Below are 21330 nucleotides of genomic sequence, written 5' to 3' on the forward strand. Positions count from 1 at the left end.
TGATTGTCGAACATCTGCTTTTATATCTGTGAGCTCATTTGAACAAGTCATTTTCTTGCACAGGCACGACATCAGACGCAATACTAAGCCCTTTATACTACCCATGCTGCTCTGCTCATCAGTTTCTGTTCCTGTTAAAAGAGTCCAGCCGCAGGTCAACTCACCATGTCGGACTGAAGCGTCCCTTTAAGCGCTGATTTGCCTGTAATATCTCATTACACCAGACCTTGATCACGTCTTCACTTCTTCTGCGTGCCCCCAACCCCCAATCTTTTTTACGCACATTGATGGCACATTTTTAATTAGAAAATGCATTCAGACTGACAACAAAGTGATTTGCATATTAAATTAACAGCTACTTACATTCCATGGTGCCTGGCAGAGGAGCCAGTTACAAAGAGAGTGCGAAAAAATTGTGTACCCAGACTGCTATATAACAACTTTTTATGTACCTTTTATTTGCATGCATCCCCAAATATGAATTTAAATCCATAAACTGGTGTGATTTTTTTTGTAAGTATAGAGGGTAAAATACATATTTTCACAAATAGATGCAACTGATTCAATATTCAAGCATTCGAAATTGAAGGTACAATTGAAGAAAACTGAAATTTTAGCCCTTGGTTACATCCCTGATTTTATGTGAATGAAATCTGCAATGGAAATGTCCCTCCCTTCATCTATCTTCACACATCTTCCCAAGTTACAACACCTTATCTAGCCCAGTATTTTTATATCGCCCATATTTTTCTCCCACATCCCTCCTGATTCCAGATAGGACAGTTTACGGTGATAGTGGCAGTGTTGTGTCGGTTTGAGGGCCCAGAAGAGCCCTGTTCTCGTCTCGTTCCCCTCAGGGAAGCCAGATGCTGCTATTTGCCCCAGAGACTGCAATGTAACAGAGGACCCTGACTAAATAAAAAACATTAACAGCGACTACACGGCGAACAAAGATTGGCTGCTTCAAAGCGCTCCCCAGCATCACGTCTTGATTAGGATGTTGTTGATGCAGACTCTAGACTGTCAGGAGAGCTTGACACAGAGCGACATCCCCTACCCTCTCCCCTGTGAGGGAAGCAAACAAGAAAAATAATTAGACATGCTGGCATTAATAAACAATTATATATGGTCTATAAAAGCAGTAAGTCATTTAAGGGTGCTTTACAGTGATTTTACCACAAGTAAGGGGTGTTCTTGGGAACAAACTTGAAACATGGTAAAATCACTGTATTACATGCTGCTGAGTTGCTTTTATAAAATACCAGCTGACCACTGATAAAAGATTAATTGATATGTCACATTATATTATATTATATTATATTATAGTTTTCCATTATTTTAAATGATAATATTATTAATATTATAGATATTTTATAGTATTTTACACAAATATATGTGTTCAGTATATGTGTGTGTAAATTACTATTAAATATCTATAATATATTATTAAGAATTAATTAATGTGCATGTGCAAATTACTATTAAATATCTGTAATATTATTATAATATTAATAAGAATTAATTATTAGTTATTATTATACACACACTTTCATTCTGTCTTCATGTTATTACAAGTAAAAATTGTAATAATAAAATGTAACAATTATATATATATATATATATATATATATATATATATATATATATATATATATATATATATATATATATATATATAATTTTAGATTTTTATTAATTGTTATTTATTTGTATATATTTTTAATGTAGAGTCCAAAGGTCTTCCATTTGGCTTTTTTTCTGGTTTAATTTCAATTCATTATAACTTTATCACCCTAACAATTTGAGTTTGAAGCTGTATTGATTAATGTGCTATTTAACGTATTCACTTTAATGAAATTTAATCAGAATCTCTGATTCTGTTTTATTAAAGAAGGCATATCTTTTGTGATCACATGTTAATGACCAAAGTATTACAGTCATTCTTTGCCTTGGTTCATGACAGATCCAGTCGGTCAGATGTTAGTGAGGTCATCATGTATCTAGGGCATGTGAAAGTTGATATTTTGATTACAAAGGACTCTAATTTCTATCCTCTTGCATGCATTGCACTTTTTCGCTTTCATTCTCTCTCTCCATCTATCTATATCCCCCCACAGCACAGGTGGGTTTGACTGTTCATTAGCACCCTGTGAAGAGGAACAGATGCAGATAGAAACACAAACACATGCAGACTGACATCAGCAGCAGAGCACACAATTAAAGTTTCAAGACACTGAATATCCCCAGGATTTAGATCACAATTAGAAGACATTTCTTTTAGTGTCTTTTTTTCTTTCTCTTACTCTTTGTCTGAGCTCTTTTAGAGTTCTGTGATTAAAACAGATGTAGTTCATAAGAAAATTCATGATATTCCTTCATACGTGAAACACACAGGGAGATATTATGGCGGATGATCATGCTGCTCTTTTCCAAACAATGAACGTGAACAAAACAGTTAACATGAATTTTGTGCTATAATACGTTTTTTACAGTTGACATTTTTAATACAAGTCTAAAAGAAGTTCTGAAGCCATTCGAATGGCAATTTCACTTCATAAACTCATTATTCAGTCATTATTAATGATCTTGCATTTAATGTGAATAATGATTCTCAGTCTGTTCTTCATCACACAGGTGAAGTTTAGGTAGGCTATAGGCAATACATTTCTTTAAAATTGACAATTTATTTTTTTGCATTTAGGATGATTCCAGTGCTTTCAAAATGGAAAAAGGACAGCTTGAACATTCTTCAAAATAACTTCTGTTTTTGAAGGAAGGAAGGAATGAAGAAAAAAGAGGGGGGAGAACAGGTGAAAAGAAGGAAAGGAAATAAAATGGAAAAATAAGAGAAGAAAAGAAAAAAAAAGAAAATAATAAAAAAAAAGAATGAAACAAAGAGGTTTGGAAGGACAGGGTGAGTAAAGCATCTCAATTTCTGGGGGAACTGTCCCTTTAAGAGCTTTAGTGCTTTTATATTGCTCACTTTGGTAAGTTTTGTTAGATGCTCTGCTGTCAATGTGAATCAATATCTGGTAGTTAAATGTCAGTTGGTTTGGCATTTGAGAGAGTGTTATCTTTCACAAAAAGGTGAAAAGAGGAGCGAGGCCTTCCTGTGGCCTCTGAACTCTCAGTCACGGCTCTTGCTGAGTTGTTCACAGGTGCGTCTGACACAGACGGGTGTATCTGAAACAGACAGGAGTAAAAAGCCAAGAGGGAAGGGGTCCTGCAGCCCATGAACTGAGAGACTGCGAGAAAGCAGACAGACTCAGATGAGATAAGCCTGAGCTACAGCCCTACACTCGCTACAGCTAACCTGGAAATGGCAGCGCTGGACTGAGTCCAGAGAACTGTGTGTGTGTGAGAAATGTGTGTATGTAAATGCCAGTACAGCTCCTCTGAGGGAGCCCCACCTCACTGAACCACAGCTCATCTCTCTCGTTATCATCCTTCACACACCTGCTCACAAAGACAATAGGGGCAGAGTGTGTGTGTGTGTGTGTTTATGGAAGAAACAAGAAGTGATCAAGCAAGGTCAGGAGAATCTCCATCCTAAGTGTGTTGGGCTCACCTGCTCCTTCATCTTTCTAAACAGTCAAACTGTGGTTTGTTTATTCATTCAGTGTATGTGTGCAATTGATAAACAGTCACTTCAGTATCTCTGTTCTTGATCTTTTTGGTTTTCAGCTTTCGGTATGCATCTGACCTCAGCGATTATGCTTGTGAGGGTGCGTGTTTGTGCAGCCTGTGTCGATTATTTCAGAAAAGTGCTGTTGAAGACCTGAAACATACTCACTGCAGGTCTGTGAAGGCCCATAAAGGACAAAAAGATAGATATAAATAAAGGTATTAAAAAAAAACTGAGATGTGAGTATAATTCATTTCTGTGCTTTGCTTTCTCTCACACATTTTGTGTTTCCTTGATCATAAAATATTTGCAAACCCCAAAATTTTGTGAGTAAACGCAGTTTCTCGGGGGAACGCAAAACGTTCTTTTTGAGCAATTGCAATTTTTTCTGGGTAACAAAACTTTTGAGTTCTTTGCAAGCAAATGAACACAAAAGTTTTGCGAGGAACACAAATTTTCTCAGGGATAAACAATGCTTTTGAGTTCTTTGTAAGTAAATGCAAAGTTTTTTGTGGAAACAAAGCTTTTGTGAGTGTATGCTAAATTTCTCGATGGAAAATTATCATTTTGAATGGTTTTCGGTGGAACCCAAAAGTATAAAGTTCTTTACGCGTGAATGTAAAGTTTTTCTGGGAAATGCAAAGGTTTTGCAAGAAAACACAACATTTCTTGGCGAACTCAAAACTTTTAAGAAAGCATTAAACTCAAAATATATTTTTCCCTCCCATCTCATAGTTTTCCATCAGCATATCGTTTTAGGGGCTCCGTAGAATGTAAATGATTTGTCATGGAAATTCGTAATATAAATACAAACTTCTTTACTAAAAGTAATCTGTCTTCACTGACTATGACAATTCAAACAACCTACAGTTGTCAATACAAAACATACAACACTTCACTAACCTCCAGCTTAACCTGTTATGGTTTTATCAACTGTTTGTACTCTCATTCTGACGGCACCCATTCACTGCACTAATGTAATGTTAAACTCCTCCAAATCTGTTCCTATGAAGAAACAAATACATCTGCATCTTGCATGGCCTGAGTGTGAGGAAATGTTTGGATGAACTATTCCTTTAATCATATGACCGTGTGTCCACCAAAGCGTTTTTTTAGCCAGCTGAAAACACAAAAGTAAAGTACAAAGTACAAGTAAGTTGTGCAGGGTACAAGCAGCTGTAGTTTTTATGTACGTTAAAAAAAGTGGAAGCGGTGAAAGAGGAAGGGATAAGAGCTTGAGGTAAGCAGTTTTGTTTTACCGCCATGTGGCGTTGATTTCATGTTGCATTTTTATTGGCTAGTCAGTAAAGGTGGATCATAGCTGCAGACACACTGTGATGATCATGCTTTATTTCTGACACTGTCAGAAAATGATCCTAGGCTATCTTTGGTCGCAGGACTGTGACAACCATCGTCTTTGAACCTCTCTCACTGTACGACATAGGTGCACCAATTAGGAGCCACGATCCCAGAAATCGCCAATCGAAATCTTTCATCTGGGACAGCCGAAGATCGTGCAGTGTGTCTCAAGCTTTAGTTCTATTCTGTTAAGCACTATTTCAGTCATGACAACTCTCAGAAGATTTTAGCATCACAGGTTTCAGCTACACAAACTAGATTTCATATGTCGTTGAGTTGCGAAATGGTCAAAGTGCAATTAATAATGCACAGCAAGCACACATGCGTTCACTGAATAGGTGCTATAGCAGGCATGAATGTAAACTGTTTTTACTAGGGTTTGGCTAGTTAGCATATCACAGTAAGCCTCTGCTTGTAGATGTTATACAATCTCAGGGAAAACTACACTTTCCACTGACAGCCAACAAAAAGTATTCATTTTCATTATAGTAGATGTTTTTTTAAAGCCTTTTGATTAGCCAGTTAGCCATTTAACATGATCATTTTCCTGTGGGTCATAGTGAATAATTATATAGCATTTCTGAATCAGGTGTTTGGCTCAAAAACTTCCAATATCCATGACCAAGTATGGCAGATTTCAGATTGGTTTTTGCACAAGCTAAGCAGTTGCCATGAAAACGTAGCTTTCTCTCCATATACTACAGACTGCCTTGTATTCTACAAAAAGTTTTCTATTTTCAGTGAGCAACTGTCATGGTGGAGTACACATTTAAACAGTTAAAGTTAAAAAAGTTTCTTACGTTTGTACTGCCACAGTAACACATGAAAACACGTGAAGTAAGTACAGTTTGCAGTGCACTGGCCAAGCATTTGTATATGAATTTGCACACTTGCATATTCTTTTTTTTTGTAACATCTGATGAACACTGCTTTGTAGTTTTAAGTTAATCAGATACATTAGAATTTATCTAACCTGTCAAATGCATTGCAACTGACGAAATCAGTGCATTGTTTATGCATCTCTGGTTGTGTGTGTGTGTGTGTGTGTGTGTGTGTGTGTGTGTGTGTGTGTGTGTTTGTGTGTGTGTGTGTGAGGTTATTGTATAAGTCTCAGAGGAATTCTGATAAGACTTTTGGAGCCAGACTGTAGACACTGTGCAGCAGACAAACCGATGACTGGCCAGATACTGAGGGGGACTGGTAATATCGCTCTCTCTCTCTCTCTCTCTCTCACACACACACACACACACACACACACACACACACACACACACACACACACACACACACACTCTCAGACAGCTCTGTTTCTTTATCACTATTAGTTCTTTTAAAATCAGACATCCCTTTAGAACTCAAGTCTTCTAAATCATGTAGAGGAGATTGGGGCAAGTTGTCACACAACACTGTTTACTTTTACATACACTTTCATAAACATTTAAAAAGTTTGTGGGTTTGGGTTAGAAACCCACACACAGAAAACATTTGTGTATTTCAACTTCTGAGATACAGCCCTGTGACAACTAGCCCCAATCTCTCTCCTGAGTCTGTTTCAGCTTCTGCTCATGCTAGTTATGATCTGAAACATGGCAGTTGGTTTCTAGCTAGTTATTAGGTAGCTGACTAGTTCCAAGTGGATGCTGCACACTGGTGGTGGTTGAGGAGAGACCCCCCACATGATTGTAAAGCACTTTGGGTGTTCAACGATACACAATAAAGCACTATATAAATGCATCATTCATTCATTTTTCGGCACGATCAAAAAGTGCTGCTTGCTTTATATAAACAATCAGCAGTAAGTATCCGTGCATTCAGTGAAGATGGTGAGGAAAACAACGATGTCAGTGATGATGGTGTCCACAATTACAATAAGAGATGACAGTGCGAATGACCTAATGATGATAATAATCAGTCATATTTCATTTCAGCTCAGTAATTATTCACAGCCTCAGTTCCTCTTAAATGTCTGTTTATAGAAGAACCGCTCCGTTACTTCCCTGCTTATCCTGATTACTGTCAAACCAGCAGGAATTTAACCCACAGATCTACACACCATAACTGACAGGTAATGAATGCAGTTCCACAAATGCCCACTTAAAAGAGTTCGTTCACCTGAAAGTGGTAATTCTGTCATCATTTATTCACCTCGTGTCATTTCAAACCCATATGACTTTCCATTGTGCATTGAACACAAATAGAGAGAGCTTTTTCATGTTTTTTCCCCATACAATAAAAAGGTGACAGACTGATGTTGGGGTGAACTATACACATAGTTGTGTTCAAGTGAACCAGCTTAAGCTGGATTTTCTAACAGCGCAGATAATTTAACCGCATTTGTCCCACAGTGTTTTTTTTTTTTTTTTTTGTTGTTTTTTTTTTTTTTTTTTGTACATTTTTGTCTTAGTCCTGTGTCAAATGTCTTTTTTAGGTTTTATCATATGTAGGTAGTGTTTACATGACACTGTTATCAACTAAAAACGTAAAAGTTTTTATGCATTTTGTCTGTTCATTTACATTTACACAACAACAGTGTTTTGGGAGCCTGAAAACGCAGGAAAATGGTGCACTTTTTTCACGTACATATTGTTTTGACAACATTATCACCTGTACACAAAACTTTTCAATAAACTTTACTGTTTTTACATTGCTGTCGTGTAAACCTACCCTCAATCAGCCTATCCTGTTTTTTGTTAAGTCAAGTTTAGATTTTACTGAAAGTCTTGGAATTTAAGTCTAGAATTAAAAATCAAATTTTTCATTATTTTACACAGCTATATTGCTCAGAACTATAATTGTGATTACTAATCATGTATTATTGCATTATTGCACATTTGTACCTATAAGAATAAAAAAAGCAATAGAATGTCAACTCACATGGTTTATTATAATCTAGTTTCCTGATTTATTATATCATGATAAATACAAACAGTCTCAGAATTATGGAAGCTGGTAACACTCAAAAGGTTCTCTAAAAAGATAAAACAGTGAAACTCCTGATGTTAATTCCAATTATGTTCATGTATTTCTATTAAAACAACAACAACAACAACAACAAAAAACGTTGTATTGTCACATAGAGATTGCATAAGTGCTTTCAACAAACATAATCACAAATTAAAATAAACAGAAGCAAAATAAACATTCGCTTGAACAGATCATTTCCACAATTTCTATCTTTTAAGCTTCAGTTGATAGAGTTTGATACAATAATCATATGAAAGGACCTTAATTGGGTTTAAATCACAAGAAATACATAAACTGATCAATGTTTAACTTTGATGCGATGTAAGCATCTGCCAAATGCAAAAACATTGCAAGTCACATTGCATCTTCCAAACACACCTTTCTGTAAATTATGATGACTGCAGTGCTTTGAATTTAAATCATGCTAATTAAAGTGCCTACAATTTTAAAAAGTCAATTATCAAAAAAAATAATTGACTTGAATAACTGATTACTGGGTTGTTATGCAACTAGTTGACCATCAGGACCAGCACCTAATACATATTCTCAGAATCTGAATTCTGCTTGATCCAGCTACCAAATCATCTGAATCTGGCTGATTCCTTCATGAAAGTTAAAAAATAAAAATAAATAACTCAGTGATCTGGACTATATGCATTTTGACTTTTTGAGATCTGGAGTTTTTGAGTTAATAACTCCAGATTATCAGTGATTAATGACCTAAACTTTTGCTGTTCCCCACACAAAGCTATTGTATGACTTAAGAAACACAAGCTGTGTGTTTTTTTTGTTTTTTTTTATTTAAACTTAAACAAATCAAAACATAATTTCTCTAACCGAACCAAATAATTAAAAAAAACAAATTATCACACAAATAATTTTTTTGGTAATCTATTTCTTCAAAAACTATCTGGTCACTCTACTTTGTTAACAAGCAAATAACACTCAACTAATTCAAAGTGAAATCTCTCTAAAACAGGAGTGAACAGACGAAAGTGCAGAGGACAAGGAGGTGAGAGAGGGAATAAGGGTGAAAGAGTAAAAGATTGGTGTAGATGACGGCAAGTTGGGGCCTTTGTTTATAACCGAGATGAAGTGGACCATCACAAAAGGAGTCAAGCAGAGGCTGGAGGAGTGATAGGAAGACTGATTAGAGGAGAGAGAAACAGCGAGAATGAGCACAAAGAGCCACAGTTACATTCCTGTACTGAGCTTAGACTAATACAAAAATACTGAAGAAGTCTGTGTTGTCTGTGTACTGAAACATATCTCACTGTATGCATAGCAACGAGTCTGAGCATAACTTCAGTATCAGTCCATTTGAGGCCACGACAATCTGTCGGGGATAAAAAAGAATATTGAAATAATGCTATCGGTGCCGCCATCTCAATAACATGTGCTACACTTTGCACTGAGTGAAGCTATGAGTGATGCAGAAGATGAGTAGTCGGCAAGGTGATGAAACAACAAACAAAACTCACATGACTACAGTCTACAGTCACCAAACAGAAGCAGAATGAATGAATATCCACACAAAATAACAACTACCAGGATGAAAAGGGTTTCCAGTGTTTATCAGCTTTAATTATTATTTAATAATTATGAATTCATTAGTTCAGACTTAATTACTCATAATCTCCCATTCTACAGAAACAGTGTTGTATAATAATATGGAATATTCTTTCCTCGATCCCACACTTTGATTGGAATACACTGGAATCACAAACAGTCTAGCTGTGGAAATCTTTATATTTCACAGCGTTTAAAGTTCTAATCGTATCTGGCAATTCAGAACTTTAAAATTTTAGAATCCTAAGATATTCATGCAATGGTAAAAGGGATTGATGCTTGTCTCAAGAACCACTGTTTAGATGTGTGAACTGAACTGTTTTAGTGTTTCTAATACTTGAAAAATAAAGTAAATTGCATGTTTATGTGCATATGTGCATGTTTCTGAGAATTAGGGAGAGAGAGAATTAAATTCATACCAACTGAATCTACGGCAGATGTTAGACTGGCACACACACACACACACAATACCACCCAGTTTGTGTTTCTAAAGCTGAATTCACACATAATCCCAAATTTCCTGCAACATTCCAGCATGATTTCCATTCTCTCTGTGAGGCAATCTGTCCACCCTCCCTAACTACCTACACAACACAATTGTGCTTCCCATCTTAGCATCACGGCCTTATTCACCAATTTCTGGAACATTCTTTTGGTTAATTTAAGCTGTAACAAACAAACTAGTCCATACAAGTAATATACCGTACACCCAATCTTAAAACACAGATGTTTACATTCCTCATAGTGTAAGAACTGATGTTTAGAGATCAAACTGAATTAAGAGAATTATGGAACACATTACTACCCGACCTATAAGAACCAGGATTGGCCAATAAAATATCTTGAACTCCATCATGTGAAACACTTTGGTGTTGTGTGAATCACACCCTGAGATCAGGTTGCGTTGCGTGTCTTGTTCTCTTGTCTGCTGTGTTTTTGTGCTCCAGACCTCTGGTTGAGTCTGTGGGCCTCTTCTCCATTGTTGCCCTATGCTGAGCCCCACTTTTCCAGCCTCCCATCTGGGCTCTGGGGGTGGGGATGCTTTCTTGAAGCTGTGGGGAGGTTTTTTGTAACGGCTTTAATTGTGTAGGTGAGGCCGTTCTTAAAGTGCAGCAGCTAATTGGCTGTAAATGAGTCCATCTGCTTTGATTTGGAGTTGCAGTGAGTCTGCAGTTCTCATGGTCTTTCATTCTTTCCAGTCTCTACATCTACACTTGGCTCTTCCTGCCAAATCGGCATGAGCATTAGAGTCTATATAAAATCAAAATCTACCCTATTTACCATCAAAATTCAAAACTATACAAAGAATGTTATTTAGAAGAAAAATTGAATTTAGAAACAATTTTTCTATTCTGCTGATGTCACTTGCTGTGCAATCTATTGGATGAACTAATAGTCAAATAGTTATTTTGTCATTGTTTTAGCAGACACATTTGACTTGACTCTATTTTTTAACCACCCAGTTCATTTTTTCTCACTGAAATTCAAGTTTCACTTTGAAATACTCGTTGCGGACGTAAAATGAGTTGCAAACACCACTTCATGTTGACTTGAGGCTCACTACATTTTAAAAGTCCTTGTCACATCTATGGTTTCTGTTCAAGGACTCATTTTGATTTTCATTTCATTCTATGGTTCCTATGCAATAGGTTTTGTGTTTAGTTCTTGTTTCCTGTGTAGGCTGTGTTCAGAATCACCCCTAAACCCTCATTCCCCACATTAGTCCACTAATGTAGTTCAGTTTAGACTCTGAGTGTGCTAGAAGTGCTACTGCTTTTTACACAGTGCTTGCTGTTTCATAATCATTAGAAAATGGGCAGCTTTAATAGTACTGAAAGAAAAAAAAAACAGTTTAGGGATCAAAAACAAATAATTTTCTACAAACCGTACGTTATTGTTGCTTCTCTATGCCCCGCCTTTCTGAAATGCATCAATGTTTTTCAAAGTTCATCGTTCTGAAAAGCGAGGTGTATGCTGATTGGCCAGCTATCCAGTGTGTTGTGATTGGCTGAATAGCTCAAGCGTGTGACGGAAATGTTATGTCTCTTACCATATTAGGAAACACACTGTGTCTCCACTACCTTGTGTGGCGATGGCAACAATACTAAGGGAGAAAACAAGTTATGCCTTCTTTCTTTGCGTAAACATTTGGACGATGTTATGCAAATCTCCCAACACAGTCTGTCTACTTGAAATGTTTGGAACTGTAAACAAAATCTTACTGAAATCCCATTTTTTCATCCTCAAATTTGGAACACAGCCACACAAGGTTTGTGGCTTTGATTTTCTCATAGTTTTAAGAGTAAAACATGTCTTATACGATAAACAATATATTTATATGTAACTTTTTTTTTTTGAAAACATTAAATACTAATGGACAATTAATGCCACAGTATAGGACTTTAAAGAATCAGACAGCGGCTGATATATATTTCAGTATATTGTGGTCTTCAAACAATGTTTCAATTATTTCAACCTTTACTATAACTACACAAATACCAACCCCACTGTGATTTGATACAGTGACGAAAAAGAAACAAATTACACAAAATAAATTTAAAATGTACCTCAAAATCATTTAGCTGGCTTTAAAACCAATCACATTTGAAGAAGTTATATTTAACATTGCACCAAGTTTCTATAAACCATTAAAACAGTAAAAAGCTTACAGTAAAGAAAATTGTTCTTTTGGATTACTGTAGTTAATAAATGTATTATGTATGTTGTCTTTTAGGATTTTATGACAGATTTTCAAGTGGAAATCTTAATGGAGTCCTCGTTGCTGGCTGTTAAGACTGAGTGATATTCATCTTATCACCATCTAACAACCAGTGTGAGTTTCCTGTTTGCCTCTCTAGTTCTTATCATTCCATCATGTTAACAGACAGCTAGTGCAGCTTCTGTTTCTCATGTGAAACAGGTTGAGAATTGGGTTTGGCCTAAGCACACAACACCTGAAGATCCATTAGCATTCCCATCAATCTCATTCAGCAAGGTACTTGCTCACTACTGGGGCATGATTTGCTCATGAGTGACAACTTAATGACATTATCATACCTTGACAACAATATATAGAAATACATTTTAAAGGGAGGGTGAAATACTGTGTCAATGTGTTGCCAAACTCACCTAGAAATGTGTGTATGTGTTGATCATGTGATGTGTGGGCTAACTGAGAGCACACACTTATGAGTACTGCTGCCTATTAAAAATAAACATGAAGCCCACTGGCATGTGTTTGTAGGAGTTAACAGCTTTAAGAGCTGATTATTAAATAACCTCTTCTCCCAGAAGTACTCAGAATCACTAATGGGGTTCATCATTAGTTGAACATACTAATTCTGGTGTATTTTCTATGATAAGAAAATACATTATTAGCATTATTATTTTTCAAAACCACTGACCTATAGTTATAATTTATCCAACATATATGTATGACGCCTTAAGCTGTGCAAATTGTTGAGGTGAGATGTGCTTTTAACAGGGCAAAAACATCATAGAGACTGGAAGATGGGCTCTTTTGACTCTTTGAACCAAGAAAGCACCCAGAACACCCTAGCATTGTGTTTCATGAACAAACACCATTTTTAATTTAAAAAAAATGTACCATCTAATTGGGTGTTTACAATTTCAAATTTCTTATATTAGTCAGTGTGAATTGTGCAACTTTTTTGCCTTACATTCTTTAGCAATTCCACATAATCAAGTGGCAAGAAACTTGTGCAAGCAAATGATTCTTCTAGAAATGTCTCTAGGTTCTGTAAAACCTGGTGCCATAATAAAATAAACGGTTTGGAGATCAATAAAAGCTTTTTCCACCTAAGGATCCCCGAGTTCCTCCTAACTACCCAAACTGCTGGTCCTGCTGGGCCCACAGATACAAGGTACAGCATCAATACCTGCAATCTACCATGGCGGGCTTTGTGTGTGTGTGGCAGCAGAGCATGTGTGTGTTATCCTGCAAGCAGACAATAATTGGGATGCCACCAGTTTGCATCAATTCTGTGCAATAGGGAACAAAACAGGGGACCATTTAATGTGCTTCAGAATAATCAAAAAGAAAAAAAAAAAGCTTGTCCTTTGTTTGGGCCGGTGTACGTGAGTGAATGGCACAGAGAGATAGTTGGCGACCAAGAAAGAGCCCTGTCTTTTCATGCTTGGAGGGGATCGGACCATAAGGTGCAATCGCCATTTTAAATGATTGGAAGATTCAGTGTAATTTCTTCCATTCAGTGGCCTGGCTTCACACTGCGATAGTAATGGAGGCCTGAGAAAGCGTCTGGATGACCGCTACCGTCCTGCTGCTCTGGTGAAGAGGAGAGGGACGCTGGGTAATCGCACACACCAATCCTCTGTTAGCTCTCCTGCAGTCACCTACAACTCACTGTCAACAGAGTGAAAAGGGAAGGATCCAGTTTTACAGAAGTTTTACATTTGCAAATCTATACTGAATAGTGATGGTCTTCCAACAAACATTCAGACTGTGTCTGAAAGCCTTGAAGCTTAACTTTATTTTTGCTAAAATTATGCACTTTCAACAAACAGCATTTTCACTTTCAGATGATTGATTACATACAGTTTTCCAAGATACCATGATATGTGATGTGCTCATAGGCGATGTAATTATTGTTAATTATTTCCTGACACGGCCACATGCGAATGTCTGGGTAATTTGTAGAGTTGGGGTACTTGGACTCAGAACTTGGATTCAGACTCAGACTGCAATAATGAATGAACTTGGACACACTTGGGTGGACTCGGACTTTGACTGCAGTTATGAATAAACTTGGATTTAGACAGATTCGGGTGGACTTGAACTGCAATTATGAATGAACTTGGACAGACTCAGGTTGACTTGTACTCAGACTCGGACTGTAATTATGAATGAACTTGCACTCAGACAGACTCAGGTTGACTTGAACTTGGACTCAGACTGCAATTATGAATAAACATGGACAGATTCAGGTTGACTTGTACTCAGACTCAGACTTTTATCATGAATAAACTTGGACAGACTCAGGCTGACTTGTACTAGTACTCAGACAGCAATTATGAATGAACTTGGACTTGGATGGACTCGGGTTGACTTGAACTTGGACTCTGACTGTAATCATGAATAAACTGGACAGACTCAGGTTGACTTGTACTCAGACTCGGACTGTAATTATGAATGAACTTGGACTTGGATGGACTCGGGTTGACTTGAACTTGGACTCAGACTGTAATCATGAATAAACATGGACAGATTCAGGTTGACTTGTACTCAGACTCAGACTTTTATCATGAATAAACTTGGACAGACTCAGGTTGACTTGTACTAGTACTCAGACAGCAATTATGAATGAACTTGGACTTGGATGGACTCGGGTTGACTTGAACTTGGACTCTGACTGTAATCATGAATAAACTTGGACAGACTCAGGTTGACTTGTACTAGGACTCAGACTGCAATTATGAATGTACTTGGACTTGGATGGACTCGGGTTGACTTGAACTTGGACTCTGACTGTAATCATGAATAAACTTGGACTAAGACTGCAATTATGAATGAACTTGGACTCTGGTGGACTTGGACTCGAGAAATGCAGGAGAAATGGGCAGGTATAAAGATCTAAATGACTTTGACATGGGCCATATTGTTGAGGCTAGACAACTGTGTCCAGAGCATCTCTGAAACAGTGAGGCTTGAAGGGTGCTACTGGTCAGCATTTGTGAGAACATAGCAACAGTGGTCCAAGGAGGGACAAACCACAAATCAGTGACAGCATGTAGGGTGTCCAAGGCTCATCGATTGTAGAAGGTCTATGTTGCGACAATTTTAATGATGGGCCTGTGTAGGTGCAGGCTGGTCAAAGTCTCCCTGATGACCTCTGGCACGTGAGCAGTGGAACTGGATATGGGGCAGTGGAAGAAGGTTGTCTGGTCTGATGAATCCTGTTTTCTTATATATCATGTTTTCTTGGATGGAGATACACTGTGGGAAGATGACAAGCTGGTTGAGGGACTGTGAAGCTCTGGACAATGTTCTGCCTGGGAACCCTGTTTCTGGCCATTCATGTGGATGTCAATCTGAAACATGCCACCTACATAAACTTCATTGCAAAAGAGGTACACCCTTCATGGCAATGAATTTCCCTGATAGCATTGGTAGGATATTTCACCCTGCTACACTGCACACATTGTCGCATTGTTCAAGAATGGTTTAAAGAAACATAAAGAGTTAATTTTGTTGTCCTGATCTCCATATTCTTTAGATGTTATTCTGATTGTGCATCTGTGCTGGACCAACCAATCCAATCCATGGTCGCTCAACTTCACAATTTAAGGACATGAAGGATCTTATGATAATGTCTTGGTGTCAGATACCACAGGAAACCTTCAGTCCATGACTCAGCAGGTCAGTGCTGTTTTGGAACGAAAGGATGTGACGTGTGGCGTAGTTAACACACCGTGAACACATACCTGGGGAGCAGTGGGGGGTTCGGTGTCTTGCTCAAGGGTTTCACTTCAGTAGTGGTATTGAGGGTGGAAGAGAGCACTGGTTATTCACTCCCCCCACTTACAATCCCTGCCAGACCTGAGACTTGAACCTGCAACCTTCGGGTCACAAGTCAGACTCTCTATCCATTAGGCCCCCAGAAACAGCAGCATATTAGACAGGTGGTCATAACCTGTCATTTTGGCTCACTGGTGTATGTTTGAAATAGTCAAGTGTACATTCAATAGAATAAATCTTACTTCTTCTTTTTTTTTTTTTTTTTACAAAGGGTTTCAAAGTAGCTTCTCCAAGACCAGATTTAATGCCCTCCTACCATTGTTAGAGCTGTTTTTCTGTCAGGCACTATGTGTGTTTCACAGATGTTTGGGCTGAAACAGTGCATTTAAACCTGTGCCTAGCCCTTATCCTACCTCCCTGTGTTGCTTCTCATCCTTTAAACATTCAATCTCTCTTTCATTCTCTTTATCCTGCTCTTAATGTGTCAGTGGGAAGACTTAGCTATTGTTTGAGCTTAGTGCTGGAGACCTAGCGAGGCCATTAGCCTAGCAGCAAGTCTCAAACAGCTAAATTACCCTCTTTCTCTTCCCGTCTCATCCCTATTTTAAAAGTAATAACACAGGGAAAATTTCCCCTTTTCTTCTGTTCGATGCTACTCTCCACTTTAGGAAGGGAGCGATTCAGAGGGGCGAAAGATGAACTGTGAGAGGCAGGGGTTTAAAATAAGTGATAGGTGTATGGGGAGGAGGGAAATTGGAAGGCGCCCTTGGCACAATACAATAAAAACATCCTGTAATTTGCAGTGACTCCCTACTCTTCTCTCTATCAAATCAGACATGCTCAGCCGGTGAGATGTACTCGCTCGTTCTTTTATACCTTCTTCTCTTTCCCTCCCTCTGTGTCACAAAAAAAGATTATTGATGTCTTCTAACCAATTTCAGAAATCACAGTAAATGGAAAAAGGTTACACACAATAAAACCATTATAGATGTGCAAGGAACTAAACAAAAAGGCTTGTCAAAGTTGTCTCAAAGAACGTGTTGTTTTGGTGTTCATTTTTACAGACAATATGAAACAGTAGTGTCAAGGTTGTCGTGTTTACTAAACTTAAAGGTAAAACTAAGTAAAATGTGAAAAGCCTCATCTTCAATACAGCAATCTTCAATAACCTTACACCTAAATGGTGCATTAGGGTACTATGTACCCTTAAAGAGTTACTCCACACCAAAATGAAAATGTTGTCATCAATCACTTACCCCCATGTCGTTCCAAACCAGTTAAAGCTTTGTTCATCTTCTGAACACAATTTAAGATATTTTGGATGAAAACCGGGAGGCTTGTGACTGTCCCATAGACTGCCAAGTAACTTGTCAAGGTCGAGAAAAGTATGAAAAGCATCATCAGAATAGTCCATCTGCCATCAGTGATTCAACCATAACGTTATGAAGTGACGAGAATATTTTTTGTATGCGAATAAAACAAAAATAACAACTTTATTCAACAATTTGTCTCCTCTGTGTCTCTCCGCATCACCGCAGCACCATTTTGGATAATATGAGCTGAACAGAAGATGCGTACGCTTTTCTGTGTCAGCCGTGACACAAAGATACGTTTTCTATGTGTATTTACACTGAACGAAAACAGTGCATCATTTTTTTTAACCCAAATGCTGCATTTTTTGGATTCTTTTTTCAGTGTTTAGGTAGTTTTTGTGTTACCCAGCTCCTGGGTCAAATGTAACAACCCACTGTTTGGGTTGTTTTGCAGCTCCTGGGTCAAATATAACAACCCAATATTTGGGTAATTTTTGTATTATTCAGATCTTGTGTAAGATGTAACCCAGCGGTTGAGTTATTTATCGCGTGGATTTTGCTTCTCTTCTGGAGAGAGCAGTTCTAAGCGCCATTGAATTGATGCATTCGTCTGTAAAATGCAGGTTTGTATACATTTTATTTTATCTATAAAATCGTTACTGTGCTGTATATCGTTCAATTATATGCAGAGCAACATGGCGCACGGTATGAATCACCTTTAATGAGTGTCGCGCAGTTACGGTGGAATCAGAACAACAGAGACTGGTTAATAACACGTAAATTACTTCTGTTTAATGTTTAATTTGTACTTTTAATGTTTTTTTAAACAAGGTTAAATATGGGCATTATGTAGCTATAGCCTATTAAAAACTAAACAATGCTGTAAATAAAGGAAAATAAAGGAAGTTATCATGCAAACCAGTGGTTGTGTGGAGTATTTTAGAAAAGTTTAGAGGATTTAAGTTAATCTTTAAACATTATTTAATGTATGAAGTAAAAAATAAGCTAGTAATACAGTAAAAATTAATAAACCATAGCTGGGTTAAATCAGCCCATTATGCTGGGTAAATAAACAACCCAATTTGCTGGGTAAAATTAACCCAAGATGGGTTCTGTCCTATATTTACCAACACAAATTGGGTTGTTTTTTAACCCAGTGTTTTTTAGAGTGCTGGTATTGCTCCAGTGACCAGTTGTTGTACCCAAAAAGGTACAGTTTTGGACATTTTTTTGAGTGACTTATTTTCCCAATTATGGTTCATATTTTGCCCCAATAGCCTCCACAACTATATTGGAATAGGAAATAATAATATTGAAATAATATTTTTTTGTACTATTTCCATTGGAAAATAGAAATTTTAGACTGTAATTTAATAATCTCATTAATTCTCATTCATGTCTTTTCAATATAACACGAGTGATGGAGTGATAGTTTCTTACATCTGGATTTCTGCATTGATTACTTATAAAAGGTGGTATTATGTTTAACTCAGTTATAGATAAACACAATCTGACCAATGAACACATTATATATAATTGCAATTGTGACACTTCCTGGAATTCTGAAGGAAAATGTCAGAATTGTGAGATAAAAACTCACAACTGCAAATATTGTGAGACAAGAAACAATTACCTAACAAGATGTATTGTGGGATATAAACTCTTGTGAGTTTGCGAGAGGGGAAAAGTCTGAATTCTGAGTTAATATCTCGCAATATAAAGCATCCCAGTGTTGCTATGTAAAATACAGCCAGTTATACAATCTGTAATGAGAGGAAAATATGTTCTGCAGTCAGTGCGCTGAGCCAGAGACCATCTTATAAAGGACGGACATGCCAGTACGGTTGTGTCATTCAGTCCCAAAACTGAATTATCCTGAGTTAGAGCAGAGAGAGTACTAACATGAGGTAAAACAATGAACGATATGAGCCCAATATGAGAGAAAGCTGATGACACAACACAAGAGCTGGAGAGCAAGGTTTAAACGTGCAGCAGACTCACAGACCTCCCAGACTGTCCCACACTCAGCAGTGAGAGCAAGCAGGCTTTGATCTCTATCTTAGCTGCTCCAGGAAATGAGCTCCGTATTAAAATCCTCCATGACACACGGGCCCAGAGCTGAGCACAGCACGCTGTAAAAACAAAAACACAAATCCCTCGCGCGCACACACGGACACATCTGAGCACTCCGCACTCGACAGGAAATTAAAAAACCTTTTAAAATGACCCATAAACCACAGAGGATCCGAAATGAGAAAATAATCACCGATTATTCGCGGCGTTTTAAATGGGACCGGTGAAGAATTTGACGACGGCTCTCAATCTTTCGCGCTTGATAATTTATTTTAATGGAGCCCTCGTGCACGCGCACACTCTTATACGCTCTCCACAGTATTTTCAGAAACTGCATGCAAATAAATGTAAGCCCCTTTGCAAATCGAGGTCGATCATTTAAATACGGAGGGTAATCATTTTAATTAATACACACAATTAAGAGAGACCAATATAGTGCAGAAAGGAGCCTCCAGAACAGTGCAACGCATTGCATTTTATAATTTCACAACACATTAACAATCCATTTGAAACGTCTAATAAATAACTAGATATTTTGTTATTCTCAAATAGCTAAAGTTGTTTTATCCCTTAAACACAGTGCAGAATATCACATTGTGTTTCATACTGAATTATAATGCTACAGACTAGTACACTTGGAATCATTAAGTCTTATTACAATAATTTACCTACCCTGTATGAAAATAGTAAATACTTTGAAAAGCTCTGTGGGTGATGTACATATTCAGAATATTATTCAGTATATTCAATATTCATTAATTATAACAGTTTAAATGCATTCAGTGAAACATTCACACACATGGTAGCAACCCATCTGATGCTAGGCTGTTTCTGATAAGAGAATGCAATTAGATAAAGATATTGGACTGGTTTTGCAGGGCACTGTGAAGCTGATTTATAAGTATAATAATGCCCCCTAGTGGTCGGTAAATGTCTGGCTCGAGGAGTTTATTTTTGGGGTTTATGTTTCTTTTAAAACATCCAATCACACCATGCACTACCTCGTGTACGAATATGTTTAATCATAATGGTTTTATGACTTCTGTACAATAAGTTGTTTTGATGGCATGCATATGAGCAGTCTAGTTAAACCTTAGCGTAATATTTATTTTTTGAAAGGAATGTAAAACGAGTAGACTATGTGAGTGATAAACTATAGGCCTACATGCGTTTAATGGACTGCTGTTTAACTACATAGGGATTGTTCAGCTGGCGAAACGACTTTCCTAAAAAGACATTCAGTAGACAACACCCTCATAAAATAGTTTTGAAAGTTGTGAGTTGTGATAATTACATGATCTAGGACCTTTATAAAGTGCGTGCCATCGTCTATCCCCCAGTGCCTCGTTTTCATTTGCATTAATTTCTACATAACATGATTAAGGTCGATAACATAGACATATACAGGTAATTTCGTTAGATACAAAATATCAAAGCCAGTGGCAACTGCAAACATATGCTGTGAACTTTATTATGTATGAAGCCTATCAATCTTAAAGGGTTTTTCATGCTATATTTGTTTAAGGAAAATGTCACTTGCATTCATATTTTATGTAATGCAAAGACATTCAATCATTGTGTGCAGAACCGAAATAAATAAATAAATCAAATAAAACCAAAAGTGACTTCAGAACACAAATTTTTCATTGCTTATTATTCATTGCAATTAATAATTTTATGAACAGGTTATTATTCATTGATATTCATAATTAAAAAAAAAAATAAAAAAAAAAATAAACTAATATCTTTTAAATAATTTATGAATCATAACCAGCAAACTGGCTAGCAACTGAGTCACCCACCATGGACACTGGTAGATTTTCACATGTAAACATGTTCGTCTCTCTCAAATAAATAGCTAAATTACAATGAAAAGTAGCCTGAAATTATTCTGGAACTTAGTTATAGACAAACACACCAGATAGTGAAAG

At 37.1% G+C, this 21330-nt stretch overlaps 1 long non-coding RNA gene across 1 annotated transcript; it reads right to left on the reverse strand.

Annotated features, from left to right (window-relative positions):
• Nucleotides 1-434: 434 nt before the first annotated feature.
• On the reverse strand, nucleotides 435-19696 carry LOC122138283. The gene is made up of 2 exons (XR_006155469.1): nucleotides 19332-19696; nucleotides 435-1065 (listed from the first exon to the last, which is right to left on the reverse strand). It is a non-coding gene; the product is annotated as an uncharacterized LOC122138283 (long non-coding RNA).
• Nucleotides 19697-21330: the final 1634 nt, after the last annotated feature.

The sequence above is a fragment of the Cyprinus carpio genome, chromosome B8 (genome assembly GCF_018340385.1).
Source record: "Cyprinus carpio isolate SPL01 chromosome B8, ASM1834038v1, whole genome shotgun sequence".
NCBI lineage: Eukaryota > Metazoa > Chordata > Actinopteri > Cypriniformes > Cyprinidae > Cyprinus > Cyprinus carpio.